This window comes from Adiantum capillus-veneris, chromosome 2, assembly GCF_014529385.1.
Source record: "Adiantum capillus-veneris isolate H3 chromosome 2, ASM1452938v2, whole genome shotgun sequence".
Lineage (NCBI taxonomy): Eukaryota > Viridiplantae > Streptophyta > Polypodiopsida > Polypodiales > Pteridaceae > Adiantum > Adiantum capillus-veneris.
The window spans coordinates 85741774-85763528 of NC_140932.1; the positions used below are offsets into that span (position 1 = coordinate 85741774).

A 21755-nucleotide genomic window follows, 5' to 3' on the forward strand; every position below is an offset into this window, starting at 1 on the left:
GTCGATGATGTGGCAGGCTGTACGGACTTCCACGAATTGCCCTGGCAAGTGTTGATGTGGTAGTTGTACGGGATTCCTTGTTTTGTGTTGATAGCTTTTGGGGAGGATGCTTTTGAACTAGATGCTTTTGAGTTTGAAGCTTTTCATGTAACTGCTTTTCATAGGCCAAGGGCCTTTAAATATGTGCCATGGGCTCATTCTCTGGCACGCTTCTAGGTGAAGGTGCAGAGCGTGGACTACCAGCTTGTACTTAGTTGAAGCAATATAAAGAAATTTTCAAAGGGGCGCCAAGGTTTGGGGCCAGTGCTCTCTTGGGATGAACTTTTGTCACTCTCCGTCTGTGTCGTGCACTCTCTATCTCTTTCAGTTCAATTGTTATTTGAAGTGCTTAAAGTTGTTTAGTCTGTTCTTTTCTGTTGGCACGTGGTGCCCGTCCCCGTTACACTTAACTTGCTCGTAGACCGTGTCCAAATCTCGGACAAACTCATCCGCTTCAAAAATCTTATCTTTAGTGACAAGGATCGGTGGAAGCAAAGGCTTACCATAAAGAATCTCAAAGGGCACTTTCCCTGTAGACGAATGTACGGTACTATTATTTGCGTACTCAACAAGAGGCAAATGCTTCTCCCAATGAGATTGTTTGTCTGACACACAGGATTTCAACATGTCCAAGGTTGTGCAATTGGCAATCTCACTCTGCTCATCTGTTTGAGGATAATCTTTTTGAGGATAATATGCGGAAGAAAAATTCAACTTCTTGCCAATATTATCAAACAAAGCACGCCAAAAATTTCCTGTCATGTAAGGATCTTGATCACTCACAATAGACTTGGATATCCCATGATGCTCAAAGATTTGTGCTAGAAAAATCCTAGCCATATGACCCGCTTTGATCGTTTTCCAGATTGGAATAAAGTGAGCTTGCTTGCTAAATCTGTCCACAATGGTCCAAATCGCATCATTTTCAGTCCGAGTCTTTGAGAGATCCATAATAAAATCCTTTGCAATACTCTTGCAGGGTTGATTAGGCACAAGCAAAGGTTGGAGAAACCTAGGTGTCTTATGTAGATTGTACTTTACCTTTTGGCAAACCAAACATGCCTTGACATATTGATCAATGCTTGCTTTAAGGCTTGGCCAAAATGAATATCTTTCCAATGCTAAAGTGGTAGGGAGGATTGTCACAAACTGCTAGCGTGTCTAGCCACCGATGAACGGAGCCAACCTGCAGATCCCGATCGAGGGCCTAAACCCATAGAAGAAGAAGCAGCAGAAGAAGAAGAGTTCCCACCAACTTATAAGACCCTGTTAGATAGGGCCGAAGTGACTAAAGGCATTAAAATAAAGCACCCAGAAGACTAGCGTATAAAGCTGATGACGTGGTAGCAGTTGTACGAACAACTCGCAACACCTTGACATCCTGACGTGGTACCTGTACGGATTTTCGCGTTTTACGCTAAAGACGTGGCAGCTATACGGATCTCCGCAAAACACGTTGACAGCTTTAGGACCAATTGCTTTTAGAGTTTGATCCTTTTTGTGTAGCTGGGGCCAGTGCTCTCTTGGGATAGAGCTTCGCCACTCCCCGTCTAGTGTGTCGTGGGTTTATTGTTATTTGAAGTGCTTAAAGGTGTTTAGTTTGTTCTTTTCCGTTGGCACGCGGTGGACGTCCCCGTGACAGTGGTATTAGAGCTTCAAGTGTGTGCTTTTCTGAAAGCATACCGGTCCTACCAAAGAGCATACAGAGCAAGATTTGCACTTCCAAGTTTTTCAGGGAATTTTATCAAAGAATCTTTGTGCCTCGACTCGGGACTTATTAGCCACTCCCACCCTTACTCCATTGTGCATGGGGCACGCTCTCGTCTTCATGGCTATGTCTTATAGGGCATAAGCCATAAGGAATTCAAGATTACTTGCATGAGAAGGATCAATTTTTTTTCAAGCCACCGTTTTTCTCAGAGGCAGTGCCATGAAGTGGTGGAAGTCTATAGCTACCAAGCCCCACACTCCAAGGACTTGGCAAGCTTTCAAGAAAAACTTTTACCTGAAGTTATATGCCTTCAGACATCTTTCTTTGGAGAGTAACTTTTTGCAGAATGGGGTATCCTGAAATGCTTGCCACGGAAACCCTAAGAAGATTACAACTTGAAATTTCTGGACATCTCTCAGCAGGTGTCTCTTCTCGAGTTGATAACCTTGGAGGTCTCGTGTGATTGCTCTGTCTTGAGACTACCATCATCGCCACAAGAACACTGTCAATCGAGGCCTCTTACGACGATTCAAGAGCTTATGGACCATTGCGCGGTCGATTACAATTTTTTTTTGGAAGAAACCTAAGCCTAATTTTTAGTGCAGGTTTCATGATGGAATGCCAGTCGTCTTTTCGAGTTTGACAGATGTTGAGATAGCTTTAAACTTTGTTTGAGAAATTGTTTGGGGAACTTGTTTGGAATTTGTTTGAAATGGATGGTATATGTTTTAAACTTGTCTTGGTGCCAATTTGAATTGTTTGACTCTGGTTTTAATACTGTTTTCAATACTTGGTGACTTACTCCTGGGTGGAGTAGTGAGGAATGCTGTTTTGGTATTATCTGAACCTCGGAACGACCCAGATGGGATGTTTGGGGAGCGTTTCGTTGTATGCTTGAAAACTTGTCTGTAGAGCATTTCGTTGTATGTTGGAAAACCTCCAAACAATGCAGACGGGATGTCTGGGATCGTTAGGTTGTATGCTTGAACCTCCAAGCGATGTAGGCTCGGGTTTGGGGAGCGTTTGGTTGAATCAGTCCTCTAAACTCATGGCCCGGACCTTTTTAGGTTATTTTCAGGGGGAGTGACGAGGTAGTCGTTGAGCAGCTTCATACCGTAGACCGTCTGTCTCGGGGGAGTGCCCAACGGCGCTGCTCGTTGTGTCTTGTAACATGCATATGTGAGCAGTTGTGCTGCATTGTGATGTGCCAACCACTAAATATTCTTAATTGGATGAGATTGCCTCAGTATGTAATTTTAGTGCATCAAGACATCTGTCGGAGATAAGTGCGGTCTGGGTGTGATTGCTAATTTTACTATGTAAGAATATCAAGAGCTCCAATCTGGACTGAATATACTCCTCATTGGATGAGATTTTTTTGGGAAGTCAACGACCCAAGATATCAAGAGCTCCAATTTGGAATGAGAACAATTGATTGTCCCACAGAATGTCCCTCGGAATGACCCTTGGAAATTTTTGAGCTAACTTGAGTTGATTTATAGAAAAGCTATAATTGGAGATGATTTTTTTTTTTCAAGAAGGGGGGATGTCACAAACTACTAACGTGTCAAGCAACTGAAGAACGGAGCCATCCTGCAAAATTCGATGGAGGGGTTTAAACCCTAAGAAGAAGCAACAACAGAAGAAGAAGAGTTTCCACCAACTTATGGGACCCCGTTCAATGGGGCCGAAGTGACTAAAGGCATTAAAATAAGCACCCAGAAGACTAGCATATAAAACCGATGATGTGGGAGCAATTGTACAAACAACCCAAAACGCGTTGACATGCCGACGTGGCACCTGTACGGATTGCCGTGTTTTACGTTGGTGATGTGATAGCTGTACGGATTTCCGCAAAATGATAGCTTTTGGACGAGTTGCTTTTAGAGTTTGATGCTTTTCATGTAAGTGATTCTCATAGGCCAAGGGCCTTTAAATATGAGCCAAGGGCTCATTCTTTGGCATGCTTCCGCGTAAAGGTACAGAGGATGGAGTATCGACGATGTATTGAGTTCAAGCAATATAAAGAAATACCGAAAGGGGCGCCAAGGTTTGAGGCCAGTGCTCTCTTGGGGTGGGACTCGGCCACTCCCTGTCTCGTGTGCTATGCATCTCTTTCAGTTCAATGTTATTTGAAGTGCTTAAAGTTGTTCAGTTTGCTCTTTTCCGTTGGCGCGTGGTGCCCGTCCCTGTGACAAGGATACCCTGATGACCCACATAAGGCGAAGCATGTGCTTCTTCCATGATTTTCTTCCTCAATGGTACCGCCACGCAAATTGCTTGGTGGTGTTAGAGGTAACCATTTCAAATGGAATAGGATATTCATTCTCTCCATTCTGTAACTTGCTTCAAATGGAGAAGTCTGGGTCGTTGGGATACAAACCTAGAAGTGATTCCAGTTCTTGGTGATATACAGAAGTAACTGCATTCACTCTAGGCCGTCTAGACAATGCGTCCGCAGCCACATTCTTACTCCCAGCCGTATGAAGGATCTGGAAGTGAAACATAGACAAAAAGTTGGCCCATCTCATTTGCTTCTTAGATAAGTTCCGTTGTGTGAGAAACTATGACAAACTCTGATGGTCGATATTGAACACAAAATCCGCTACTAAAAGATAATGCTTCCAGGTAGACAAGGTGTGAATCAAGCCATAAGTTCCTTCTCGTAGATCGAGGCATGCAATTCTACATCCTTAAGCCGTCTACTTTCATAAGCTACAGCATGGGCTTCTTGGTTAAGCACTGCACCGATGCAATCACCTGAAGCATTGCAGTGAACCTCGAATGGTATCCTGTTCTCTCCTGCTCACAGGAGAGGGGATCTAGCCCAGATGCCGTTGGGATGGGTGTCCAGTGTCCGGGCGGACGTAGTGTGAATACGGCCAGTGTGGCCGGCCATTATTATAAAAGGGAGGCCAAGGCCTCATTTGGGGTGATCGACCCCCACTGGCAGAGTGCCAGTGGTTAGCCCGCAAGGCTAGGAGTACGCGAGGTCACCTTGAGGAGGTGAGGCCGGGTGGTATGGGATGCTCGGTCTTACAGGTGCACGCCTACGTCCTCGGACACCGGCCCCAGCACGGGGGAGCTACCGGATGGTGGCTATTGGTCGGGTGGTTCGTCCGAGGCGTATCTATAGGCGGTCTGTGTAGCCGGGAGATCCATCTCCTTGCCCCGTCTATTGGTCGGGTGGTTCATCCGACGTGTATCTGTAGGCAGTCTGTGTAGGCAGGAGATCCATCTCCTCGCCCCGTTCATTTCATGGTATCAGAGCCGGCTTGGCTGCACGAAGGATTGTGTGTAATTTTTGATGGTATAATTGTTTGATCCATTATTTTCTTCTCATGGGCATGTTTGTAGGTGTAAATCAATACTATGCTGCTGATTTATGATAAAAATCAGCGAAGTGGCAGGTGAAACTGTTGAAAATTGGAGGATTTTTATTGCTTCTGTTGGTTTTTCGATGAAAATCAGTACACCTCTCATTAATTTGCTGACTTTAGACTAAATTCAGCGAATAAAAGCTCTAATATTTCTCTATGCTCCTCTTTAGTGTGGTGTACACACACACACACACACACACACACACACACACACACACACAGAGAGAGAGAGAGAGAGAGAGAGAGAGAGAGAGAGAGAGAGAGAGAGAGAGAGAGAGAGAGAGAGAGAGAACTACCTCTCTCTGGAGTTTGCAACATGAGCTCTTGCACAGGGAAGGAATCGGCAGGGAAGCCAGCGTGGCTCTTTTTGCGTGGCAGGCACAAGCGGACACACGCCCATATCTTTTCTCTCTCCTCCCACACATCATCTGCCCAATTTCGCTAGCGTTCGATTTGCTTCTTCGCTGGAGATTTTGCGTTGGTTTTTTTTTATACGTTGCTGGTTCAATTTGCGTTGATCTTTTTTAAAGGGGGAGACACCCTTATCTTAAATCATGGCCAGGCCCTTTTAAGTTTGGACTTTTTTTAAAATAAGTCTGAAACCTACAGTTTATTAGAGACTCACTTACAGAGACTTGCAGAAGTTTACAGAGAACGTCATTTTTAGCTCTCCTGCTCCTCTCTCGAGCCTGCTCTCTCTCACCTTCTCGCACTCCCGCACTCCCGCCATCACCTGCTCGCCTTCAGACACTCACACCGATGCGTAGAGCTCCCCGAACTTCAACTTTTTGCGAACGGAAAGTGCAGAAAAGGCCCAGTTTCGTGTGAAATTTCTAGTTTTTTCACACACTTTGCCATGGATTCCTTTAGCTCAGATGTGCAGCGTGACGACGTGCCAGGTAATATCCAAATTCCATTCATGCGTGTTCTCTACACATGGATTACAAGTACTTTCCAGAGTGTCGACCAGCGTGTTACTGCTCTGGAAAACGCGAACGTTTAGACGAACCTTCGCTGGGCCTCTCTCAAAGGGGTCGTGCAAGGGCTTAGTTCCCGACTCTCTACTCTCGAAAATATGGCTTAGTTGACGACTACGCATATTTCCGAGGGCGAAACCCATCTCCAGCAATTGCGGACGCAGATTGCTGCCTTTGGGCGTTCACAGGGTGGTCTGACTGCCACAATTCCTTACAAAACTACAAATTTCTCAGGTGAAGAGAAGGAGTGTATGGAACTGGCCGTAAATAACTGGTTGCATCAGTGGACCATGTATTTTGATCTCCATGGGGAGCATGATGAACGGAGGATTCATACGATTTCTCTCTATCGCGCTGTAAGGCGCTTACTTGGTGGCGCGACATGACAGAGAAGCCTACGACGTGGGCTGATTTTTGTGTGAAATTCAGGAGGGATTTCGCCAAAATGGATTCTTTGAAAGCTTATGCCAAACTGCAGAGTCTTTCGATGAAAACTCTGTCTTTTGATAAGTATACGACAGCTTTCAAAGAGGCGCTCACCTTCTGCAAGGTGGATTCCACGCACGCTGTGCACATGTACTTGCTGGGATTACATGAAGATTACCGTTGGGCCTTAATCAAGGACAAAGCCCCGACTGATGTCAAGGATGCAGTGGCAAAGGCTAGGACGTTCCATTTAATAAATGGAGCGAATCATGAGAAGAAAAGAACTGTAGACCATCAATCCGGTGAGGGTTCTTCGAGGAAGCGACCCCAATTCCAGCATAAGTCTAAATCACCGCCGAGATCTTCTCAGGAGAAGAAGAAAGCCAAAAATGCTTGAGTTGCTGATGCAGTGAAGAAGGGGGCTTGTTTCGGATGTGGCCAGACGGGTCACCAAATCAAGGATTGCCCCAAGAAGAAGAAGATACAGAATCCGCAATTTGGTTCAGATTCATGAGATCTTAGGTAACTCTGTTATTGTTCAAGTTGAAATCCATCATTTAGCGCACAGTTCATGCACTAACTGTACTTTTAGCACCAAAGTGTTTGATAAGCACGATCTTCTCCGTTTCCCCGAGAAGATCAATGGTCACGACGTGACCATACTCCTTGATAATGGAAGCTCACATAATTTTGTGGATGCAAAATTGGTGCAGAAACCGAGCCTGTGGACGCGGGACAGTGACCATGAGTATCGCGTGAAGATGGCTTGTGGCGTGGATACGGATGTATGGAATCGGATGGTTCTAGACTTGTCGCTCGAGCTGGCTGATTACACAGAGAACCTGGATTTCCACATCATGCACCTGGACAGAGCCAGATGTTATTTTAGGAATTCCATGGTTTTATGATAAACAAGACTCGTTGTATATAGACTATGTACATCACTCTCCTGTTTTTGTTAAGCAGAACATGTCTTATGTATCTGTGTCGCTTTGTAATCAGAAGTTTGTAAATAATAATTTTGCAATACCAATTATTATTGCTTTGGAAATGTATAAAAAAATAAAGTCTTCTGATGTTGACTTTTATCAATGTGTACCATCAGCTTGGTTTGATTCATTAGTGCTTGGTACTTCTGTCATTGAATTTCGTAAAAATATTTCATGTTCTTTTGTTGAACTTGGGGATTCCGACGAATCCAACCTTATCCAAGAAATCATGACTAATTTCGAGGATGTTTTTCCTGATGATCTACCTCCTAGCTTGTGGCCTTCGAGAGGAGTAGATCATGGCATTGAGTTGGTGGTTGGCTGCCAACTCTTCTCAAAGCAACCCTATCGGTTTAGTAAAACCGAAGAGGACGAGATTCAGTGGCAACTAAAAGGTTATCTCGACAGGGGTTTTGTTCGACCAAGTAAGTCCCCCTGGGGAGCGCCAGTGTTACTTTCTCGAAAGAAGGATAACACTATGCGAAGCGTGGATTACAAGGGGTTGAATAAGCTCACTGTCAAGAACAAGTATCCGCTCCCGCGCATGGACGATCTGATAGATCGGCTCCATGGAGCGTTGTATTTTACGAAGATAGACCTGCGATCAGGCTATCATCAGATACGAATCAAACTGGAAGATATTCCTAAGGCAGGCTTCCGTACGCGTTATGGTCATTATGAGTTTTTGGTCTTGCCTTTTGGTTTGACCAATGCTCCAGTTATGTTTCAGCAGATGATGAATGATTTGCTGAGACCGTTTCTAGACAATTTTGTTGTTGTATTTCTCGATGACATCTTGATCTACAGTCGAAGTTTGCCTGAGCACTTAGCGCTTATACGCACTGTTCTCGAAGTACTGAGAACTGAGAAGCTTTATGCTAGTGTGAATTCTTTAAGAAAGAGCTTCTGTACTTGGGTCACATCATTACTCGCGATGGAATTCGCGTCGACCGTGAAAAATTGGATAAAGTGCGAAATTGGCCCATTCTAAAGAATGTACGCCAAGTAAAGTCCTTTTTAGGCTTTACTAGATTCTTTCGCAAGTTTATCAAGGATTACTCTAAAGTTGCTGCTCTGCTTACGCAACTTTTAAAAGGAGGGGTGAAAGGGCCAAAGACTTCGGGTCCTCATCGTAAAGTTAATCCCCCTGTTGTCTGGAATGAGCGTCTCGACGAGAGCTTTCGGACACTAAAGCACGTGGTGACTACTGCGCCAATATTGCACATTGTGGATCCTAGCAAACCATTTGTGGTTGAAACGGATGCTAGTGATTATGCTATTGGTGCGGCATTATACCAGGATGGATGTCCTGTTGCGTTTGAAAGTAAGAAGCGTTCTGATGCTGAGATGCATTACCCAACGTATGAAAAGGAGCTTTACACCGTAGTCCATGCCCTGAGGAAATGGCGGCACTACTTGTATGGCTCTACGTTTGTTGCATGGACAAATCATCATTCCTTGGGCTCTATCTGTGATCAGGGTGATCTCAGAGGTTGGAAGGCTAGATGGGTTGAGCTTATGCAAGAGTTTGACTTTGAGATCCGTTATAGAAAAGGATCCAGCAATCGAGTTGCCGATGCGCTTAGCAGGATTCCTGAGGTCAATGCCTTGTCTATGGCTGAAATCTCGATGGATTTCTCTCTCTCTCTCTCTCTCTCTCTCTCCGAGGGCTATGTCGTTTCGATGGCCATTTTGGCAAGATATGGAACGAGGTCGAAGCGGGGCATGACTCGCATACAGGCTTGGGTGGTCCAGAGACCCAAGTGAGTCGTGCTGGAGAGACGAGACAGCGACAATATTCCATTAGAAGTGGACCATTGTTCAGAAATGGTAAAGTCTGCATGCCGGAAATCGATGAGATTCTACAAAGGATTTTGTGCGGATGCCACGATGTTCCTAGCGTTGGGTACCCAGGCATCCAAAGAACTTTGGCTTTGGTCAAGCGATATTTCTATTGGCCAAGGATGCGCTCTTACATAGAGAGCTATGTGAAGAGATGCGCTCAGTGTCAAGTCAATATGTAGTGCGCCTTAGAAAAGCTGGCCTACTACACCCATTGGAAATCCCAGATGCCAAGTGGCAAAGTATTTTCATGGACTTCATCGTTGGTTTACCAAATACTATTTGGGTTGTGGTCGATAGACTCACAAAAATGGCGAAGTTTATACCAACGAAGTTGAGAGTAAAAAGCCATGAGTTGGCGGTTTTATTTGTCGATCAGCTTTATAAGCTATATGGTCTGCCAGAGGATATCGTCAGTGATCGAGATACTAAGTTCACTGGCCGATTTTGGCGAGATGTGTTTGCTCATCTTTAGACGAAGTTGAGTATGTCGTCTTCTGACCATCTTGAGTCTGACGGACAAACTGAGAGGATGAATTAGACGTTAGAGGACATGTTGAGAGTCTATGTCTCTCATAGGCAGTCTGATTGGGAAAGGTATCTTCCACAATTAGAGTTTGCCTATAATAGTAGCAAGCATTCTACTACTGGATTTAGCCCATTCATGCTGATGTATGGATTCGAGCCTAAATCCCCGATTGCTATTGGCTTAGAGAAAGTCAAGGAACGCCAAGCTCGTGATTTCCTGTATGACATGCAGGAAATGCTCGAATTGGCTAAGGATAGTATAAGAACGGCTCGGGATCGAGTCACTACTTATGCTAATCAAAAGAGATCTCCAAGGACTCTAGATGTGGGACAATGGGTCTATCTGAAGATACCCAAGGATTCCAAGACTATGCGAATGGGAAAGCATTCTAAGTTTTCAACTAGATATTGTGGTCCGTTCTTGATCACAAAGAAAATTGGCCAAGTTGCCTACAAACTGGCTCTTCCTTCGGATGTTAGCGTACATCCAGTGTTTCATGTCAGCCGCCTTAGAGTGAAATTGGGCGAAGCCGACGTTGTTGTGCCTATCGAAGAAAATGTATGGCAAGATATGCAAACTGAGTATATTCCTCGAGAACCAGAAGCAGTTTTAGATCATCGTACCCATCATTCACGTCAAAAGTCTTATGACGAGTACTTAATTAAATGGAAGGGTCAATCTGAAAGGTTTGCTACTTGGGAACCTGTTAGAGCTTTGAAGGCTCAGTATCCCCACTTCATTGATGAGGACATCAATGGTTCTTAAGGGGGGAAGTATGTTATGTCCCGCTCACAGGAAAGGGGATCTAGCCCAGATGCCGTCGGGATGGGCGTCCAGTGTCCGGGCGGACGTAGTGTGAACACGGCCAGTGTGGCCGGCCATTATTATAAAAGGGAGGCCAAGGCCTCATTTGGGGTGATCGACCCCCACTGGCAGAGTGCCAGTGGTTAGCCTGCGAGGCTAGGAGTGCGCGAGGTCACCTCGAGGAGGTGAGGCCGGGTGGTATGGGACGTTCGGTCTTACAGGTGCACGCCTACGGCCTTGGACGCTGGCCCCAGCACGGGGGAGTTGCCGGATGGTGGCTATTGGTTAGGGGGTTCGTCCGACGCGTATCTGTAGGCGGTCTGTGTAGCCGGAAGATCCATCTCCTCGCCCTGTCTATTGGTCGAGTGGTTTGTCCGACGTGTATTTGTAGGCGGTCTGTGTAGCCGGGAGATCCATCTCCTCGCCCCGTTCATTTCATTTCCTTAAGTCTGACACTATCAAAATAGGTCCATGACCTAATAGATACTTTAGCCTGTCAAAGGCATCTTGTTTTTTGGATCCCCATTTGAAATGGATTTTCTTCCTTGTTAGGTCATGGAGCAGGCACCTTGTATTCCGGATCCCCATTTGAAAGCTATCTTCTTCCTTGTTAGGTCATGGAGTGGTCCTGCTACTTGAGCAAAGCCTTGGATAGACCTTCGATAATAGGAGCACAATCCCAAAAAGCTACGTACATTGTGTACCGTAGTGGGAGTTGGCCAATCTTGTACCACCTGGATCTTTGCGGGATCCATGCTCACTTGGTTGTCTGAGACTATATGGCCGAGATAGTGTATCTCCGCGAGAAAGAATTCACTTTCCTTTGCATTCACATTCAACTCATGTTTTCGCAATTCCTGAAACAATATGTTCAAGTGCTTGCGATGTCCTTCTTCAGTCTTTGAAAAGACAAGTGTGTCATCAAAGAATACTCCTGTAAAAGCTCGGTGTGGACTGAAAATTCGATTCATCATTCAATTGAATGTGGCAGGAGCTTGGTTAAGCGGAAAGGCATTATGAAACCTGCCCGTAGGGTGGTAGACATAGGCTTTCACCCGAAACTTTACTTTAACTTTATGACACAAAGGAACTTCACGAATAAGCTTGTGATTGGAATTCAACACTTCAAGACATTTCACGACTTGGTAGCTAGAGTGCTACCAAGCAGACAACGACACCCTGTTGGCCCCAAAGACTGGTGCCCCTTTCGGTATTTCTTTATTCTTATTATACTTGAGAAAAACCATAGCATAACCACAATAGAAGTCTCCACGGACAAAATCCCAAGTAAACATTGACTTCCCATGCACTTTCAAGCACTTTACGAAACCTGGCGAGAAATTACAGCACGCTGAAATCTTTGTTTTTGGCTTCCAATTTGCGCCAAAACACCTGTTCGATGATACGCTAGCTTCCCTGAAGCTCCTGGGACCTGTAGGTATCAAAACTAGCCAAAACCAAAAACCTGCAAAAAATTACAGCAAGCTGTAATTCTCTGTTTTGCACTCTGATTCGTGTGCGGATCACTTTTCTGGGTAGCCCGCGAGCTCTCGCACCTGTAGGGTCACTTGCCCCTTAATTATACGAGATTCCTTGTGGGAAATCTCTCTAAACTGTCCTGTACAAGCACCCGAGGCTCCCCTGGCGATATCTTGCCGTTTAGGTGCGAAACCCTAAGCCTGCAGGAAAACACAGCAGGCTGTAATTTTCTGTTTCGCATCATTTCGGGTGGAGCGAACACGTCTACGCGTGTCTCAGAGGCTCCCGCATGCAATGGGACATTTCCCTTTTAAATCGAACGAGTTTTCACGCGAGAAAACTCTCCGTTTTCGCATTCCTTCGCGATGGAACTGGGCGTACCTAAAGGGGATTAGCAATTAGCTAATCCGGTTCCTGTACAAAAGGCTCTTGCCTTATCAAACGCGCATAAAAACCCCAGAACTGTACATGGTCATCCGAGAAGCCCAACTAGTGGGGCATTACCATATGTGCAAAGGGGAGAGAGAGATGTGCGAGAGCAAATCGTCGCGCTACATAGAGCAAGGGAGAAGGCAAGCTTTTGATTAAAGCTGTTAGCACCTGCACCCACTACTCACACACACTGTAGTTGTAACAAACTTGGACACTCCAAGTCAAGATTCTACCACGACACAACAGAGATTCACTTCAAAACAGTTCACAATTCACACTTGATTCGACACGGCCCGGCGGAGTTCCGTGCCTAGAGATATTGGCCCCAAAGACTGGCGCCCCTTTCGGTATTTCTTTTTTGTATTAATCTGTGTTCAAAGTAAAGAGAGTGGGAGGGTTCTCACTCTCAGACTCTGTGTCGAGATGATCTGAGAAGTGAGGGCCCTGCCCACTAATTTATAAGTTACAAGGGATGCCCAAAAGCAGAGCCCCAAAAGCAGTAAGTGAAAAGCTTTCCAAAATAAAGCAATTTTATCCAAAAGCCTTGCTAAAATCAGCCAGCGTAAAATCAGGGATTTTCGTACGCTGCCATGTCATCAGCCCTCACGTAACAACAGGGAATCTGTACATTGTGCCACATCAGCGTGTCTCCGCATTTTACCGGCCTGCAGCTGTTGCTAAATTGGCTTTATCTTACAGAAAAATAATTCTAAATGAATTATTGGATTTATAAGTGAGGGTTTTCTCGCTTGGAACACCAAGGAAAAATAATTCTAAATGAATTATTGGTTTTAAGTGAGAGGGCTTTTCTAACTGGAGACATCCGAGTACAGAGTATTCCTAGTGCGTTATTTAAAGTAATATCTGTAAGGCCACCAGGAACGGGTACTTCTGATGCGTCACATCGGATGGGTGACAGGGAGCATCGGAAAGAAGTATTCGACCATTCGGGAACGGACATCTCTGATGCGTCATAGGATGGGTGACATAGAGCATCGTGAAGGAGATTGTACCGTAAGTTCGGTAGGAAAGGACTAGGTGATGGGTATTCCTGATGCGTCACAAGGTGGGTGACGGGTGCATCGGAAAGGGAATATCTATAGTCGGGAGGAAATTCCGAATTGTGTTAGAATTGTGCACAAGGAAAAAGCAAGCACTTGAATGAAGATGGGTTCAGAGGGAACTTTGAGGAAAAACAGATGCTTTTTGAGAAAGCGGGATTGCCTTTCGGGAAAGTAGATGCTTTCTCGCGAGGAAGTCTATGTCTGCTTTGCAACTGTGCATGTGATTGCATCCAGGGACGCCTGGGAAGTGCTGTGAAAGCATTGTTTTTAACTTATAAGGTTTTATTGAGTTTTTGGACAGATTCAGACCATTTTTAAAGGTGATCGACGGCCCACTTAATAAGTGGGCAGCCATCTGATAAATAAGGCAACAGATTAGCCAGCGTTTTCTCTCTCTCTTTTTCTGGCAGAGGACCGAAAAAAAAAATCGAAAAAAAAATTTTTGAAAAAAAAAAAAAAAACAGCCGCGATCTCTACGCGAGCAGCTATTAGTGCCCGTGGCTAGGAGCTATAAAAGCATCACATGCCCTTACTCAGAGAGGAGGACCAATCTTTTCAAGGAGGAGATACTGCTGCAAATTTCAGCCGTAAAGAAGACGTTGCAAGTGATGCCCATGGCTGCCCCAAGTGTACCAGATGTCGCCAAGACCCAGTGCGCGAGTTCCCTTGCGAAGAAGTGCCTACGGAGCGTGTTTCCATCGCGACAAGCTGTTGTTTTTCTCTGATTTCAGCCCCTAAACGTCGTAGACAGGGCTGATTTGTGAGAAGGAACCGGAGAACACACCTCTTTTGTGTGTAGGATTGGAAGAGAGGATTTTCTATGGAGAGATCTCTTCCGGGGAATTGCTTTTCGAGAACGGAGTTACGTTTCGAGCGTTGAGACTTTGAAGGTAACGATTTGCATGTTATTAACTCTGAGTATTTGTTTGCAGGTGTACTTCCTCTTAGTGAGGGAGTAGGAGCAGAGGAAGGTATGAGCCTCTGCAGGAGAAAAGCGCTCTGAGGAACTAGAGCCAGATCAGCTCAGGGGTTTCGTACCCGAGTTTGGGAAGTAGATCCACATATCGGAGAGAGGTAGTCTCTCAAGTTGGGATCCGGAAGTTGGGATTCCCAAGTAAGGACTTCGTGTCCGGGAAAGCAGAGTTGTTCTGCGGGAAGAGGACTCTGGAAATAGAGTTCTAAAAGAGAGTTGCAGGGATGTCATGCCCTGAGTCTGGAAGGTGAGATGCAGAGGCGAGAACCTTGTTTCTCAAGGATTTGGAATAAGGAACGGAAGTTCCTTGGAATAGGGTTTTACCCTAGGATTCGGAAGCCGAGGCTTCCGGGAACCATCAAGTCTTATTCTAGAACGAACGTGGTAATACGTTCGGTTCAAGTGCTTGTATAGACTTCTCCTCAGTAATAAAGATACTATTAGGGGGGGGGGACCAGCCCATCTTCTGGTCCCAGTATTGTGTCGATCTTCTCACTCTCTATCTCTCTCTCTATCTATTTCTCTCTATATCCTTTGGCTTCAGTACTAAGTGAAGCTCCCGTTTGTGACAGCAGCCAGTAAGTGTGGGTGTGTCGAGGCATGCCATGTCACCAGTTTGTGACATACCCCCCTCTTGAAAGCATTATAATCGCCCTCGATTACGCCTGCAAAACACACAGAGGCCATAAATTGTCTTAGTAGACACTGACTGCTAGTACCGACGCACTAGAACAACACATCTAGCACATGTACCAATCGACAGTCACATCACAGGACATCACTTGACATCACATGACAAATCACATTCAAAATTTCATTCCAAATCTCAGACCATGATTAATCGGCAACATATTTAGCAATCGCATCTAGATCCAGTCAGGACCTCATAGATGCCCAATTAACTAATCTATATTGCAATCATGTCTATTGAGATTTATGAGATCGAAATGCTATAGTCATTTCATGTATCAGTTCCTGCACTCAAAGAAGTCAAGTACAAATCAATTAGTATCATTTTCATTATCGGGAATTCCAATTCATAAAGTCATACAGCAGAATACTGTCAGCTCAGCAGTATCCCTCGGGGCAATCTGTCGACAAAGGAGTGGAGTGACTCCCCTCTTGTGCATACTCGTTGCACTAGATTCGCCCATGTTGAAATCGGAATTCTATTGGAGTAGACTATGCTAAATCGAATGCTTCAAGGTAAAGGTTCACAATCTGAGGAGTATCTGCCAGGTCCTCCTCCTCCATTTACTTCGCATCCAATGCGGGATAGTTCTTGAATTTAACCAAGAACCGCCTTATCAATTTACCTTTTATCTTTCTATCTTTATGTGCCAGTATCTGTTCTAGAACGAGTATCTCCTCCTTTTGCTCCACTTCGGGTTGCTCATCTGGCTCCCCATCATCGGACACATCGCCTTTAAAAGGCTTCAAGAGACTCACATGAAAAGCATTGTCAATTCTCCAAGTATCGGGTAGCTTCAGTCTAAAGGAGACATCATTTATCTCTTTTTTAAAATCTGGAAAGGTCCATAGTATCTCATGGTAAGCTGTGGAAAAAGCGGCTCCTTTCCCTTTTTCTTTCTCAGGTGTGCCTTCTCAAAACGTAAGAGCACCCAATCGTCCTCCTTTAATTTAAAATGGCGACGGTGTCGATTTGTTGCCTTTTTGTGTCTTTCCTGAGATTTCTCTAAAGCCTCCTGGACCTTGGCAAAAGCAGTGTCCAAGTCCCTCGTGTACTGGTCGCCTTCAAAAATCTTATCTTTCGTGCTTAAGAAGGGGGGAACCTTCGGAGCACCTTCAATAATCTCAAATGGCGCCTTCCTCGTCAAAGAGTGAATTGTGTTATTGTAGGCAAATTTCACTAAAGGTAAAAACCTTTCCCATTGAGTCTTCTAATCTGAGATGTAAGATTTCAATATATCCAGTACGACTGAATTTGCAATCTCAGATTGCCCATCTGTCTGCGTGTCGAAAGATGACGAGAACTGCAACTGTGTGCCAATGTTCTTTCAAATAGCCTTCCAAAACAAACTCGTGAATCAGGGATCTCTGTCAGAGACAATTGTCTCAGGCATGCCATGTAATCTGAAAATCTAGGCATTGAACATTCTTGCTAATTGATCCGGCTTGACTGTTTTCTTCACTGGAATGAAAATGAGCTTGCTTGCTAAATCCGTCAATAACAGTCCAGATACCATGGTGCCTACTCTGTGTCTTCGGGAGATAAAAAATGAAATCCATAGCAATACTTTCCCAGGGGCGAGCGGGAATGGGTGAAGGCTGTAACAATCCCTGTGCTTTATGCCTGTCAAACTTGACCTTCTGGCATACCAAGCAACTGTGTACTAAATCGTCCACGTCCTTCTCGAGTCTCGACCAAAAGAAGTATCTCTTTACACCTTTCAAGGTGGCATCAATGTCATGGTGACCCGTAATGGTGGACAATGGCATTTGGTTAGAACTTTTTCCCTCAACGGCTGTGTAATGCACAACATTGTTTGCTTCATCAAGTAGTCATCCGGAATGGAATATCCCGCTACTACCTTCCATTCTGTATTTGACCGATACATCTGCAAAATCTGGATCTGTGGCGTACTGATCGACCGTATACTCGAAGCTTCTATGATGTATCGCGGAAATAGCCAAGACCAACGGCTTCCGGGACAAAGCATCTGCCACCAAGTTCTTTTGTCCCTGCACATGGACAGTCTGAAAGTGAAACTGTGACAAGATGTTCGTCCATCGCATCTGCTTTTCCGAGCTGCTTGTGTGATAAGAAGTAGCGTAAACTCTGGTGATCTGTGAAGATCGTAAAATTGGCTCCGAGTAGGTAATGTCGCCACTGAGTAAGAGCATGGATAACCGCCAAAAGCTCTTTCTCATATATCTGTGCTGTCAATTCCGGCCTTGAAAACAATCGGCTCTCATAGGCAATGACATGGCCTTCTTGCATTAAGACCGCACCTAGACTACGACCACAAGCATCACAATATACTTTGAATGACTTTTGCTAATCCGGCAAAGCCAAAACTAGTCTTGTAGTCAATTTCTCTTTCAAAGTCTGAAAGGCAGTCACCTCCTTGGGTCTCCATGAGAAAGGGACTCCTTTTTGTGTCAAGATATGCAAAGGGGAAGCAACCTCTGCAAACTTTTTTTGATAAACCGCCCGTAGTAAGAACATAAGTCCAAGAAGCTTCTAACTTCATGGAGGTTCTTCAAATCGGGCCAATCACGTATAGTCTCAATCTTGGCCCGGTCCATCTGCACTCTTGCTGCTGAGACGATGTGTCCCAGAAAGTGTATCTTTAATAAGAAAAACTCACTTTTCTTTGCATTGATCACCAACTTGTGATTTCTCAATGCGTGAAAGACCTGTAGCAGATGTTCTCTATGTTTTGCCTCATCCTTGGAGAAGACAATAATGTCACCAAAGAAAGTGCCAACAAAAGATCTGTACTCTTTGAAAATCTTGTCCATCATTCGGTTAAAGGTCGCTGAAGCATTGGTAAGGCCAAAAGGCATCACCAAAAATTCAAATAAACTGAAGGTCGTCCAAAAAGCTGTCTTGTGGACATCTCCCGGTGCGATTCGGATATGATGATATCCTCTCTTCAAATCACTCCTATTGAAACACGAGGATCCGTGTAGTCGGTCAAGAATATCATCGATCCTAGGAATCGGAAATTTGTTCTTGATGGTGATTTTATTGAGAGCTCTATAATCAATGCATATTCTCCAAGATCCATCTTTCTTCAAAACCAACAACACCAGAGAGCAGTAAGGTGAAGTACTCGGCTGGATAAGACCCTTTTCCAAGAGGCCTTTCACTTGGTTCATAATCTCTTCATTCTGGTCTCGACTCACACGATAAGGTGGCCTGCTCAGTGGTGTGCTTCCAGGTATCAGATCAATGGTATGATCCTTAGGACGGCAAGCCCTCAGAAAAGCAATCGGCATGAGTGTGGAGAAAATCTTGGCGTTCTTTATTAAGTTCAGACATATTTGTCCTATGTTCATCATTCAACTCTTTCAAAAAGATCGAGTAAACAAACAGACTAGAATTCATTAATTTCGAAACGATAGAAGCCGATACAATAGGGACATATTCGCCCTTCAGTTTCACATCAAGTACACTGTTTTGGCCCTTTTTAGTAGTCAATGTCGCTTTCTTCGCCCGATAATTGACCACGACGTTGTTCTTATGGTACCAAGGGACTCCCAGGAGGACATCACAACCTTCCAAGGGCATTATGTAGAAGTCCTCGTACCGCAAATACCCTTGACAATGCAACCGAAGTTTGCCAATGACAGGTGTAATGGCCACGTCCCTGCCGCGTGCCGCTAGAACTGCCTCTGCTTGTGGTTCTATCCGATCGGGTGTAATCTCGAGCTGCGCCGCCAATTCAGGTGAAATGAAGTTGACCTTGGCTCCTCCATCAAAGAAAATCAGGGCTTCTTGATCTTTCACTTTGCCCCAAGCTCGGCAAAGTTCTGTACTTCCATCAATCGTGCTTGGGTCAGTACCCATGCAATCTGGAACCAGTCCTGCTTTCATCTTGCCTTTTCGTCCACGTTCCTCAGTTGCTTTCGAACTCTCTGGCCTGTCTTCATTCTGTTCTTGCTGTGCCTTTTTAGGGCACTTCGTTGAGATGTGCCCATGTTCTCCGCATCCAAAACACTTCCCCTCTAGTTGGCTCTCTCTTGAAGAGTGAGCCGGGGTCGTGAATCCTTGTCTTTCTTTTCTTGGGGGCTCTTCTTCTTTCTACTTTCATTATTAGAGGTCTGTTGGGTTCTCTGAGTCACGATCTCATCTGTGGGGTAAGTCAGATTGCTTGAATGTATGGCAAAACCCCGTTTCGCATGACCCATCAATTCTTGAATAGAATCTGACTTTTATTCTAAGCAGTGATCTCGGATCTTTGTAGGAAGTCCGCAGCAAAACCGCTCAATTTGTTCTTTAAACGAGATCTTCTTAAATAAGAGGGTGGTAGAAAATAGCTCCAAAATCTCTCGCAATATGCGTCCAAAGAACATCTCTTGGTCATCCCAAGATGATTCCAAGCAGTTCGTATATCTCGTTCGTACTCCCGAGTTAGCCAAGAAGAAATAAAAAGCCTTTTTAGCCATTTAACGGGCGCTTCCGAGTGCACCACCATGTTCGAGCATTTCCCTTGAAGAAAGAGGTAGCCCTCCGAATCTTGGAGTGCTCTGAGTAATGCCCTCCAGAGAAAGCTATGTCAAACTGCTGTATGAAGGCCAAAGCCCTCGAAGCATCAGGAAATCAATGCTCTTGAAGAAAGAGGTAGCCCTCCGAATCTTGGAGTGCTCTGAGTAATGCTCTCCAGAGAAAGCTATGTCAAACTGCTGTATGAAGGCCAAAGCCCTCGAAGCATCACGAAATCCAGAAAATGTGTCAAACTTAGTTGACTATCCACCTTTTTTAAATTCTCTAACTTTCTTGCTTTTATCTTCGAGGAAGTCATACTGGTTGGCGTTGTAGAAATGCTTCTTCTTTGCGTAAAATCTGTGATGGTCGGAGTCCGAACTATTTGAGGATGAGTCCTATGTAGAACTGTCAAAAACTAGGCGAAACTTAGGCTTCTTTGTCTTTTTCTTGCCCTTTCCGAAGTTTTGCTTTTTGCTTCGCTTTTTCCCTTTTCTGTTTTCTTTGCTAGAGTCAAAAGAGCTAGAAGAACTGTGAGAAGAAGAAGAAGAAGAAGAAGAAGAAGAAGAAGAAGAAGAACTAGATACTCCTTCAAATCTCACACGCTTCTTCTGCTTTCTTGCCGATGCAAAGGTAGATTGACGATCCAAATAACCCGGGAAGTTGGTTCCTTTCTTTTGCTTTTTGTCGTGCTTTTTGGCTTTGTTGTTCGCGTCAAAAAGCTGACTAATCCGTGTATCAACCACCTCTTCCAATTCTTGCTCTGTAAACATCCTCGAAGCGGGAGGTTTCTTGAGTGCTGGTTTGATGGGTGGCTCTGTGGCCCTCTGCCACTGGGCGTGCACTTCTTCGAAGGATGTCTGAGTAAAGAATTTTGCAAATTTCAAATCCTTCGCAATGTTGATCATCATCTTTGTCGCGTCATCAATCAATTGTTGACGTTCCATCTCTTCAATCTCTGCCTGAGTAGGCCGAGGTGGGCCGTACTCTTCATGCGAATCTTCTTCGTGATCTCTTCCCGCGTCTCTAGATGCAGAGGAAGTCTATTGTTCTTTGTTGGAATTCATGTGTCGCGAGAAAAGGATTAGATTTCCCGGTAGAAGAGAAATCGGTCGCGCTCTGATACCACTGTAACAAACTTGGACACTCCAAGTCAAGATTCTACTGTGATACAACAGAGATTCACTTCAAAACAGTTCACAATTCACACTTGATTCCACACATCCTGGCGGAGTTCCGTGCCTAGAGATATTGGCCCCAAAGATTGGCGCCCCTTTCGGTATTTCTTTTTTGTATTAATCTGTGTTCAAGGGAGGGTTCTCACTCTCAGACTTTGTGTCGAGATGATTTGAGAAGTGAATTTATAAGTTACAAGGAATGCCCAAAAGCAGAAAGTGAAAAGCAGAAAGTGAAAAGCAGAAAGTGAAAAGCTTCCCAAAATAAAGCAATTTTATCCAAAAGCCTTGCTAAAATCAGCCAACGTAAAATAAGGGATTTTCGTACGCTGCCACGTCATTAGCCCTCACGCAAAACCAGGGAAACTGTACACTGTGCCACGTCAGCATGTCTCCGCATTTTGCGTCGGAAAATCCGGGACTGCCACGTCAGCAGGTCTCCGCATTTTACTGACCTGCTGCCAGTCAATGTGGGTGTGTCTTGGCATGCCACGTCACCAATTTGTGACAGTAGCACACTTATCAAGTCAAATCAGCCCCCTCTTTTGAAATGAGCGCCCCCTCTTGCTGATGCTTCTGGCATATGCATATGGAGCCGCCATGTGTCCCTAATGCCTCTTTTGAGTTAATTTCCTAGTACCCACCAAAACTTATATAAGTGTCGCGAGTGGCCTAAATGACTTTGAACTGAGCCTAGACACCCTTTTACTACTTGGATTCCAGTGCCGATTGGCCCGACCAACTCATGGTGACTTGTCCTCC

The 21755-nt window shown here is 44.9% G+C and overlaps 1 protein-coding gene across 5 annotated transcripts in view; it reads left to right on the forward strand.

Annotated features, from left to right (window-relative positions):
• Positions 1 to 21755, forward strand: part of LOC147463112 (uncharacterized) — a 56357-nt gene that overhangs the window by 3351 nt on the left and 31251 nt on the right. The window contains exon 2 of one of the 5 annotated variants that reach the window (XR_015184919.1): positions 17 to 183. The exons of the other annotated variants lie outside the window; for them this stretch is intronic. The gene's annotated coding sequence lies outside the window, so the exon portion shown is untranslated. Of the gene's footprint in view, positions 1 to 16; positions 184 to 21755 lie in introns of those variants that run through there. 5 annotated transcript variants of the gene reach the window in all.